The following is a 12,595-nucleotide window of genomic DNA, read 5'->3' on the forward strand; positions in this document are numbered from 1 at the left end:
AAATTGTTTCTAAAAATTCCCTAAATGCCGTGACACTACAACTATTTCCTATAGAAAGAAAGAGTTGAATAAAAGGAAGACTACTTCCTTCTAGCACTTCTAGCAACCGTAAGGTCCATGCACCCATTTATTCTCCAAGCACTAAATAAAAAATTCAATGTGAACTTCAATGTTACACTTCACGTGACCATTCTACAATCTTTAATTAAAGAATTCACACCATGCTATTCTTATCCAAGAAAGGAATTAAAAGTCCATCACCATATATCACCTTTCCCAAAACATCTCTATTACTAAATGCAAGAAAATTAAATGTACTCTTCATTCAACTAGAAGCCAACGTTGGAAGCATGTGCAACAAAGAACTCATTTCAATTCCCATTGGCTTAAATCCACTAAAATGCAATACATAGAAATAAGATAATGCATGACACATCATATACCAATTCACGTAACCATTAAGCTAGATTAAAGAAGCATTGTGATTCATTTCTTTAAGATTAAAAACATAACTATTCCAAGAAAGCAAAACCGGTGCTGTACCTAGTATGAATTCACGTTTCTCTTCAAATTAGAAACAAAACAAAGTGAAAAGATGTAAAAGGGGGGGCTGTTACTGGACCCAACAAAACGGCATTATCTAAAAGAAAGGCAAGGAAAAGCATGTTGATTTCAAGGTGGAAACAAAGTGGAAACATGTAAGTCTTCTAGTAGGATCGTCCAAATATCTTAAAGCAAAATGAAAGTATAATTTCTAACATCAAAACATTCCACCGTGCAAACAAACCCAAGGAATTGAAAGCATCAAAAACTTCATACACTATACTGCTACATGGACCATTTTTTTTTTTTTGCCGAGACATTCATGTGTTGGTGGACCAAGGCTGCACTTCTCCAGATTGCCATTGTCTCCGTGGACCTCTCTCACTCACTGCATCCCTCTACTACCCTACTGGAACCCAGAAAAAAAAACGTGCACACCAATCCCTATCTAAGTCTCCGTGCACTCCTCCTTTCAAGCCAAAAATCCATTCTTTGTTTTTATCACCAGGTGACGGCTGGAACAGCTCCAGGACCGGCACACCTTTTCTTTCCAGCATCACGGGTTTTTAAAAACCCTCCTCCATGTGGGACGCTGCTCCTCCATTCAGCCCATGTGCTGCCTCTGCTTTGGACACCCCTATGCTTCCCATTCTCCGCATGAAGCCCAAGTGCTGCTGGACACACCCCTATTTTGCTGGACGTAGCACCCGATTTCCAACTCATCCAAACTTGTTGGACCATGAGTGGCACGTCAAAGTTGATTCCCATGTGCAGCATTTTTTTCTTTTCATAACCCCTTCACGTGCTACTCCAAATTTCCTTCTCATGGGCCCTCTCTTCTTTCCAAGCACACACCTCTCCTTTACCCTTCAAATGTCCCAAATATTATCCAATAATTTCCCTCTCATACTTGTTGGACCTCCTGGACGTGCTTGCTGGAATAAAGCTCCAAAGGTGCATAAACCAAGTTCTGGAAAAATGAAAACCACTTCCTCTGCTGGACCGTGAATGTGGCTGCTTTCTTTTTTTTTTTCTTTGCTATCCAATAAAGCCAAGCTGTTGTATGCCTTGTTTAAGAGTGTTGGGAGGTCTTAGCATCATCCAATGATCAATTCCAGCCACCACAATTACTAAACAGCAAGCAAACAATGCAACGGATTAGAAATCACTCAAACAGCAGTAATCCTGGACTGACATATGAGAGTAAAATAAATACTGGGAACAGCACAGAATGAATTTGAACAAAGTAAAAACTATATGTTAAAATAGACATCCAGACGAAACTATGAAAAAAAATTGCATGGAAAACGGATAAGAATTGAACTCAAACGAAGACACACAAGTTGACACAACATTCACGCGGCAGCCAGCGAAAATAAAAAATGGCTAAGATGCATTGGCTCAATTTCCATTTCTCATTTAGCTTTCTAATGTCCCAAAAAGTTATCCAAAATTTTCCCATAATTAATAATGCAAAATAATAAGCTCAGATAATTCAAATTAGTTAAAATAAGAATTTCCGATCAAATTAAGCACAATTAGGAAAAACAGGAAAATACCGGACGTTTAAGCATAATTCCCCGACTAATTCTAGCACATTAAACTAAGTGAAGTGAGGAAAATATTGGTTCATCAAAATAGACCACACTTAGTCTTTTGCACTCCTGGGCAAAATCAATATGCAAATCAGGGAATAGTTCAAAGGACTTTTAAGAAGGTGACACAACGTTGACACACAGAAAATAAAGACTCACAAGGAAACAAACAGAATTACACATTCCTCAAGAAATCTGGACAAAGAAAAGAAGTAGACAATATCCAACACAAAATCAAAGAAAGTAGATACTCATGAAACTATCCAAGCACTTCCAAGCATGGCAAAATAATCAATCAGTTCAAGAGGTGAATCAAAAGTAACAGAGCCTCACAGATGCACACAATCAGTGTTTCTCTCAAGTGTTTAAGGTAAATCAATGTCACTCAATGCACTCAAGAAAGCAATCACAAATAGACTTGGCAAGCCTCTAATATCAACACTCAAGCACATACGCATGTTCAAATCAAAAGGTCTTTTCATGGTTGAAATGGGGCCAAGGACAAGGGAGGATAAATATGGATGAGAGCTACAAACCAAAAAGAATAGAGGAGCAATGGGGAACAAGTGTAAACACAATCAAACTCACCCACAACCTCTACTTCCATCCTCTTCTTGACTCCATTATTCACAATTATTCACAATTTTTTTTCATTTTTTTTACTGTTTTTCTGCTCTCTTTTTTTTTTTTTTTTTTTTTCAAAACAAAACTGTAAAAGACAAGATACACGTATATTTACAAAAACAAAACAAGAAGAGGAACCAACTAGCCAACTCATAAGAATCCCCAAGGAGACCACACTTGTTCCCAAAACACTTCCAAAGCTCCAAAATTCCCTAAGGTTAAGGTAATCATGGTTTTTCACTTAGGGGTAGTGTATGAGCTTCAAAACAAAGAAATGAGGAAAGTATAGGCTCAAAAGGGGTTATCAAAGGTTTAGAACACGGTAGGCTTATTTGGCTAGAGAGGCTCAAAAACAAAACTGCCTTTATCACTTCCAAACATGCATATCAATCAAGAATTATCAACAAGAGTCAAGCCAAGGCATATGTGCAAGCAATCAAGAGACATATCACACACAAGAAAGAACATCAAGTGGCTCAAATCTCACACAAGGTAATTTATGTCACAATCAAATCAACCTCTCAAACATCATAATCATCTTCTCAAGCAGAGAAAAGCAAGGATTTCAAACAAATCAGAGTATCAATGAAGTGAAAGATACATCTACAACCTAAACAAAATCCAGAAATCAAGAGAAACATGTAAAACTGTACACCAGACACGACAAAAATAACCTAGAAAAGAAAAAATTTAACACGAAAAACAAAAACTAACGAAGAAAATTAAAAATCTCCCCCAATAATCATTTTGATGAGAGGGTCGCACCTCCCAACAAAAGTTGTGCATAAAATAATGCAGTACAGTACTAGGAAGTGACTCCTAGGTCGTCTCTCAAGGACCAATTTTGGTTCAGTCTCAGATCAAACACGTAGTGGGGGGGATTTGATGGTTATTTTTGTGCAGGAAAATGTAAATGTTGAAAGTAGTAAATTAACAAACCGTAAAAATAAAACAGTAAATAGTAAAAACGAAATTAAACAATAAAAATCGAAATCACAGTGAAAATAAAATGCGGAACAGTAAATTGCAGAGACGCACAATTACGGAAATTAAACTTTTGAAAGTGAAATTGTTTCTAAAAATTCCCTAAATGCCGTGACACTACAACTATTTCCTATAGAAAGAAAGAGTTGAATAAAAGGAAGACTACTTCCTTCTAGCACTTCCAGCAACCGTAAGGTCCATGCACCCATTTATTCTCCAAGCACTAAATAAAAAATTCAATGTGAACTTCAATGTTACACTTCACGTGACCATTCTACAATCTTTAATTAAAGAATTCACACCATGCTATTCTTATCCAAGAAAGGAATTAAAAGTCCATCACCATATATCACCTTTCCCAAAACATCTCTATTACTAAATGCAAGAAAATTAAATGTACTCTTCATTCAACTAGAAGCCAACGTTGGAAGCATGTGCAACAAAGAACTCATTTCAATTCCCATTGGCTTAAATCCACTAAAATGCAATACATAGAAATAAGATAATGCATGACACATCATATACCAATTCACGTAACCATTAAGCTAGATTAAAGAAGCATTGTGATTCATTTCTTTAAGATTAAAAACATAACTATTCCAAGAAAGCAAAACCGGTGCTGTACCTAGTATGAATTCACGTTTCTCTTCAAATTAGAAACAAAACAAAGTGAAAAGATGTAAAAGGGGGGGCTGTTACTGGACCCAACAAAACGGCATTATCTAAAAGAAAGGCAAGCAAAAGCATGTTGATTTCAAGGTGGAAACAAAGTGGAAACATGTAAGTCTTCTAGTAGGATCGTCCAAATATCTTAAAGCAAAATGAAAGTATAATTTCTAACATCAAAACATTCCACCGTGCAAACAAACCCAAGGAATTGAAAGCATCAAAAACTTCATACACTATACTGCTACATGGACCATTTTTTTTTTTTTGCCGAGACATTCATGTGTTGGTGGACCAAGGCTGCACTTCTCCAGATTGCCATTGTCTCCGTGGACCTCTCTCACTCACTGCATCCCTCTACTACCCTACTGGAACCCAGAAAAAAAAACGTGCACACCAATCCCTATCTAAGTCTCCGTGCACTCCTCCTTTCAAGCCAAAAATCCATTCTTTGTTTTTATCACCAGGTGACGGCTGGAACAGCTCCAGGACCGGCACACCTTTTCTTTCCAGCATCACGGGTTTTTAAAAACCCTCCTCCATGTGGGACGCTGCTCCTCCATTCAGCCCATGTGCTGCCTCTGCTTTGGACACCCCTATGCTTCCCATTCTCCGCATGAAGCCCAAGTGCTGCTGGACACACCCCTATTTTGCTGGACGTAGCACCCGATTTCCAACTCATCCAAACTTGCTGGACCATGAGTTGGACGTCAAAGTTGATTCCCATGTGCAGCATTTTTTTCTTTTCATAACCCCTTCACGTGCTACTCCAAATTTCCTTCTCATGGGCCCTCTCTTCTTTCCAAGCACACACCTCTCCTTTACCCTTCAAATGTCCCAAATATTATCCAATAATTTCCCTCTCATACTTGTTGGACCTCCTGGACGTGCTTCCTGGAATAAAGCTCCAAAGGTGCATAAACCAAGTTCTGGAAAAATGAAAACCACTTCCTCTGCTGGACCGTGAATGTGGCTGCTTTCTTTTTTTTTTTTCTTTGCTATCCAATAAAGCCAAGCTGTTGTATGCCTTGTTTAAGAGTGTTGGGAGGTCTTAGCATCATCCAATGATCAATTCCAGCCACCACAATTACTAAACAGCAAGCAAACAATGCAACGGATTAGAAATCACTCAAACAGCAGTAATCCTGGACTGACATATGAGAGTAAAATAAATACTGGGAACAGCACAGAATGAATTTGAACAAAGTAAAAACTATATGTTAAAATAGACATCCAGACGAAACTATGAAAAACAATTGCATGGAAAACGGATAAGAATTGAACTCAAACGAAGACACACAAGTTGACACAACATTCACGCGGCAGCCAGCGAAAATAAAAAATGGCTAAGATGCATTGGCTCAATTTCCATTTCTCATTTAGCTTTCTAATGTCCCAAAAAGTTATCCAAAATTTTCCCATAATTAATAATGCAAAATAATAAGCTCAGATAATTCAAATTAGTTAAAATAAGAATTTCCGATCAAATTAAGCACAATTAGGAAAAACAGGAAAATACCGGACGTTTAAGCATAATTCCCCGACTAATTCTAGCACATTAAACTAAGTGAAGTGAGGAAAATATTGGTTCATCAAAATAGACCACACTTAGTCTTTTGCACTCCTGGGCAAAATCAAGATGCAAATCAGGGAATAGTTCAAAGGACTTTTAAGAAGGTGACACAACGTTGACACACAGAAAATAAAGACTCACAAGGAAACAAACAGAATTACACATTCCTCAAGAAATCTGGACAAAGAAAAGAAGTAGACAATATCCAACACAAAATCAAAGAAAGTAGATACTCATGAAACTATCCAAGCACTTCCAAGCATGGCAAAATAATCAATCAGTTCAAGAGGTGAATCAAAAGTAACAGAGCCTCACAGATGCACACAATCAGTGTTTCTCTCAAGTGTTTAAGGTAAATCAATGTCACTCAATGCACTCAAGAAAGCAATCACAAATAGACTTGGCAAGCCTCTAATATCAACACTCAAGCACATACGCATGTTCAAATCAAAAGGTCTTTTCATGGTTGAAATGGGGCCAAGGACAAGGGAGGATAAATATGGATGAGAGCTACAAACCAAAAAGAATAGAGGAGCAATGGGGAACAAGTGTAAACACAATCAAACTCACCCACAACCTCTACTTCCATCCTCTTCTTGACTCCATTATTCACAATTATTCACAATTTTTTTTCATTTTTTTTACTGTTTTTCTGCTCTCTTTTTTTTTTTTTTTTTTTTTTTCAAAACAAAACTGTAAAAGACAAGATACACGTATATTTACAAAAACAAAACAAGAAGAGGAACCAACTAGCCAACTCATAAGAATCCCCAAGGAGACCACACTTGTTCCCAAAACACTTCCAAAGCTCCAAAATTCCCTAAGGTTAAGGTAATCATGGTTTTTCACTTAGGGGTAGTGTATGAGCTTCAAAACAAAGAAATGAGGAAAGTATAGGCTCAAAAGGGGTTATCAAAGGTTTAGAACACGGTAGGCTTATTTGGCTAGAGAGGCTCAAAAACAAAACTGCCTTTATCACTTCCAAACATGCATATCAATCAAGAATTATCAACAAGAGTCAAGCCAAGGCATATGTGCAAGCAATCAAGAGACATATCACACACAAGAAAGAACATCAAGTGGCTCAAATCTCACACAAGGTAATTTATGTCACAATCAAATCAACCTCTCAAACATCATAATCATCTTCTCAAGCAGAGAAAAGCAAGGATTTCAAACAAATCAGAGTATCAATGAAGTGAAAGATACATCTACAACCTAAACAAAATCCAGAAATCAAGAGAAACATGTAAAACTGTACACCAGACACGACAAAAATAACCTAGAAAAGAAAAAATTTAACACGAAAAACAAAAACTAACGAAGAAAATTAAAAATCTCCCCCAATAATCATTTTGATGAGAGGGTCGCACCTCCCAACAAAAGTTGTGCATAAAATAATGCAGTACAGTACTAGGAAGTGACTCCTAGGTCGTCTCTCAAGGACCAATTTTGGTTCAGTCTCAGATCAAACACGTAGTGGGGGGGATTTGATGGTTATTTTTGTGCAGGAAAATGTAAATGTTGAAAGTAGTAAATTAACAAACCGTAAAAATAAAACAGTAAATAGTAAAAACGAAATTAAACAATAAAAATCGAAATCACAGTGAAAATAAAATGCGGAACAGTAAATTGCAGAGACGCACAATTACGGAAATTAAACTTTTGAAAGTGAAATTGTTTCTAAAAATTCCCTAAATGCCGTGACACTACAACTATTTCCTATAGAAAGAAAGAGTTGAATAAAAGGAAGACTACTTCCTTCTAGCACTTCCAGCAACCGTAAGGTCCATGCACCCATTTATTCTCCAAGCACTAAATAAAAAATTCAATGTGAACTTCAATGTTACACTTCACGTGACCATTCTACAATCTTTAATTAAAGAATTCACACCATGCTATTCTTATCCAAGAAAGGAATTAAAAGTCCATCACCATATATCACCTTTCCCAAAACATCTCTATTACTAAATGCAAGAAAATTAAATGTACTCTTCATTCAACTAGAAGCCAACGTTGGAAGCATGTGCAACAAAGAACTCATTTCAATTCCCATTGGCTTAAATCCACTAAAATGCAATACATAGAAATAAGATAATGCATGACACATCATATACCAATTCACGTAACCATTAAGCTAGATTAAAGAAGCATTGTGATTCATTTCTTTAAGATTAAAAACATAACTATTCCAAGAAAGCAAAACCGGTGCTGTACCTAGTATGAATTCACGTTTCTCTTCAAATTAGAAACAAAACAAAGTGAAAAGATGTAAAAGGGGGGGCTGTTACTGGACCCAACAAAACGGCATTATCTAAAAGAAAGGCAAGCAAAAGCATGTTGATTTCAAGGTGGAAACAAAGTGGAAACATGTAAGTCTTCTAGTAGGATCGTCCAAATATCTTAAAGCAAAATGAAAGTATAATTTCTAACATCAAAACATTCCACCGTGCAAACAAACCCAAGGAATTGAAAGCATCAAAAACTTCATACACTATACTGCTACATGGACCATTTTTTTTTTTTTGCCGAGACATTCATGTGTTGGTGGACCAAGGCTGCACTTCTCCAGATTGCCATTGTCTCCGTGGACCTCTCTCACTCACTGCATCCCTCTACTACCCTACTGGAACCCAGAAAAAAAAACGTGCACACCAATCCCTATCTAAGTCTCCGTGCACTCCTCCTTTCAAGCCAAAAATCCATTCTTTGTTTTTATCACCAGGTGACGGCTGGAACAGCTCCAGGACCGGCACACCTTTTCTTTCCAGCATCACGGGTTTTTAAAAACCCTCCTCCATGTGGGACGCTGCTCCTCCATTCAGCCCATGTGCTGCCTCTGCTTTGGACACCCCTATGCTTCCCATTCTCCGCATGAAGCCCAAGTGCTGCTGGACACACCCCTATTTTGCTGGACGTAGCACCCGATTTCCAACTCATCCAAACTTGCTGGACCATGAGTTGGACGTCAAAGTTGATTCCCATGTGCAGCATTTTTTTCTTTTCATAACCCCTTCACGTGCTACTCCAAATTTCCTTCTCATGGGCCCTCTCTTCTTTCCAAGCACACACCTCTCCTTTACCCTTCAAATGTCCCAAATATTATCCAATAATTTCCCTCTCATACTTGTTGGACCTCCTGGACGTGCTTGCTGGAATAAAGCTCCAAAGGTGCATAAACCAAGTTCTGGAAAAATGAAAACCACTTCCTCTGCTGGACCGTGAATGTGGCTGCTTTCTTTTTTTTTTTTCTTTGCTATCCAATAAAGCCAAGCTGTTGTATGCCTTGTTTAAGAGTGTTGGGAGGTCTTAGCATCATCCAATGATCAATTCCAGCCACCACAATTACTAAACAGCAAGCAAACAATGCAACGGATTAGAAATCACTCAAACAGCAGTAATCCTGGACTGACATATGAGAGTAAAATAAATACTGGGAACAGCACAGAATGAATTTGAACAAAGTAAAAACTATATGTTAAAATAGACATCCAGACGAAACTATGAAAAAAAATTGCATGGAAAACGGATAAGAATTGAACTCAAACGAAGACACACAAGTTGACACAACATTCACGCGGCAGCCAGCGAAAATAAAAAATGGCTAAGATGCATTGGCTCAATTTCCATTTCTCATTTAGCTTTCTAATGTCCCAAAAAGTTATCCAAAATTTTCCCATAATTAATAATGCAAAATAATAAGCTCAGATAATTCAAATTAGTTAAAATAAGAATTTCCGATCAAATTAAGCACAATTAGGAAAAACAGGAAAATACCGGACGTTTAAGCATAATTCCCCGACTAATTCTAGCACATTAAACTAAGTGAAGTGAGGAAAATATTGGTTCATCAAGGGTTTAAATGCAAAAGACAGTAATTAAACATGTATGCATGAATTTGATCAATGAAAAAGAGGAATACAAACACTTTAATGAATTAGATGGATGAGTATGTTGTTGGGGTTATCAATTTCATCTTGTTCACTCTCATATACTTTAGGAATTCATCATTCTTTTCATCAATTGCTAATGCCACTCTCTAAATCACCTTGCAAGAAGGCCTATTCTTAATTACGAGTTCATACAACTCCTAACATTCCTAGTAATTAATTCTAAAGTGCAGAAGCTTAAAGGCAACCAATATGCTATTGGGAGAAATTCCCCGGATCTAGATTTCCCCGTACGTTCCCATATCGACAAAATTAATAATCATGGCAATGAATGAGTTAAACAAAGCAAGCATTAAGCAAAGAGGAAACTCCCTAACTAAAGATGAAAGAAAGCATGTATCTTAATATAAGATGTTAAAACACAAATTCCATATATGAGAGTTTCACAAGACTACATTGATTCCCCAACAACAATACAAGGTTTAGTTCACCATATTCATGGTGAAACTAGATGAACAATAATGAATGAAAGAAAGATAGAACCCTAGAAAGAGGAGAAGGTAGCCTGAGCATCCAAGATCTTCCTTCAAGGGGTGGAAAAGAGAGTGTTTGCTTCGTCTCTGCCAAAGATACAAACCCTAGGACGACGTAAAGCTTATATACTATTCTAAAATATACAGAAAATTAGGCCCAAGCCCAAAATAGTGCCGCTCAACAGTAAACTACCGCTCAGCGGTAAGTGCGTGAGTTGTTTTCCTCCCCTCAGCGGCCTTTTCACTCCTCAGCGGATCCACTGTGATTGCCTGAGTGCCGCTCAGCGGTAAACTGCCGCTGAGCGGCAGTTGCGGCTTCTCCTTTTGCACTTTTTTTTATGTCTTTTCTGATTCCATCTCTATCCTTCTTCACTTCTTTCACCAAATTCACCTTAAAACCTGCATAAAACACTGAAATCAAGTATAAACCTGTCCAGCTCTCTTATTTCTAAAAATATACCCAAAAGCATGATTTCAAGCTAGTTTCTAAGTGGTAAAGGTTGCTTTTAGTATCAATTTTAAGCATGAAAATAACAGTTTTTCAACTGTTATCAGTGGTGTAAGCTTTACAATGACTTCCACTTTAGCTTTGTCAACCTCAATTCCCTTGTAAAAAACTTTGTGCCCCCTAACAATGCCTTCTATTACCATGAAATGGCATTTTTCCCAGTTAAGAATAAGGTTTGTCTGAATGCACCCTTTAAGAACACCATCCAAGCTAGATAAACACACTTAGAAAGAATCACAAAATACTGAAAAATCATCCATAAAGGCTTCAATGCACTTTTCTATCATATCCTCAAAGATTGCCTGCATACATCTTTGAAATGTGGCTAGAGCATTACACAAGCAAAATGACATTTTTCTATAAGCAAAAATACTGAATGGACATGTAAAAGTTGTCTTTTCCTGATCTTTTGGATCCACCACAATTTGATTGTACCTTAAGTAACCATCCAAGAAGCAATAGAAAGCTTGTCCAGTCAATCTCTCCAACAATTGATCAATGAAAGGAAGGGGAAAGTGATCCTTCACCCAGTAACCATCCTAGTAGGTATGAGCTCATTCTTTTCATTGTATATAAATGTCATCCCACCTTTCTTTGGTACCACCTGTATTGGGCTTATCCATGCACTATCACAAATAGGGTATATAATACTAGCATCCAGAAGCTTCAGCACTTCTTTTCTAACCTCCTATTTCATCACAGGATTCAATCTTCTTTGTGGTTGGGCAACTGGTTTATACGCATCTTCCATGAATATTTTGTGCATGCAATAAGTTGAGCTTATGCCTTTGAGATCCTAAATTGACCATCCAATAGCTCCTTTGTTGGCTTTTAGTACTTCCACCAACTTTTCTTCTTCTTTGAAGGATGATAACAGTTTAAAATATTGTTATCTGTGATATAATTTTGATACTAAAAGCAACCTTTTCACTTAGAAAATTGCTTGAAATCATACTTTTGCATTAAGTTGAGTGAATAAGAGAGTTAAGGTTGAATTTGATGATTTTATGACTAATTCCCTTTGTTTTGATAGAAAATGAGTTAATACAGGAAGCAGATATGAAGTGCTAAGGATATAAAGCTCAGAAAGGCCTAGAAAAGCACCAGAAGAGGGAACCGCATGAAGCTTGGGCGACCTGCAGGAGGCTTGGGCGTGCAAAAATCGACGTCCGCCACCCGGGAGACGAACCCCGAAGCCTGGGCGAAACTGAAGGCTCAAGCCCTACATAAGATCGTCCACCACCCGGGCGCTCTAAATGGGGCGCCCGAGCGTCGTGCGTCACAGATCCGACCCAGTTTGTGCTCTATTTTGACTCTTTTGGATCAGGCCCTGTTTTTACTCTTTTCTAACTTTATTTAAAGGACCCAAGTGCTCTAGGTTTTGTATCTCTTGCTGGAGCAACACAACAATACACTCTTCTACTCTATAAAGGCCAATCTGGAGGCGGAAGCATCCTCTTATACTCTTAGGGTTTTACTATCTCATGCTTTTCCATTGTACATCAAGTTTCTCCATGTCTGTGGGGAACTAAACTCTATTTGTTGTAGGGGAATGATGTAACCTTGTGAACTCTCATGTATTTGAATTGATTCTTAATCATATATGCTTTACTCATTAATTGTTAGGGAATTCATCTGTTTTAATGCTTGCTCTATTTAACTCATTTAATTGCAGGATT

The 12,595-nt window shown here is 37.6% G+C and overlaps 1 long non-coding RNA gene across 1 annotated transcript; it reads right to left on the bottom strand.

The window, feature by feature from the left end:
• Positions 1 to 654: 654 nt before the first annotated feature.
• Positions 655 to 9,805, bottom strand: LOC148205262 (uncharacterized). The gene is made up of 2 exons (XR_015783221.1): positions 8,479 to 9,805; positions 655 to 5,502 (listed from the first exon to the last, which is right to left on the bottom strand). It is a non-coding gene; the product is annotated as an uncharacterized LOC148205262 (long non-coding RNA).
• Positions 9,806 to 12,595: the final 2,790 nt, after the last annotated feature.

This window comes from Vigna umbellata, chromosome 1 (assembly GCF_029865625.1).
Source record: "Vigna umbellata cultivar VRB3 chromosome 1, Vumbellata_1.0, whole genome shotgun sequence".
Taxonomy (NCBI): Eukaryota; Viridiplantae; Streptophyta; class Magnoliopsida; order Fabales; family Fabaceae; genus Vigna; species Vigna umbellata.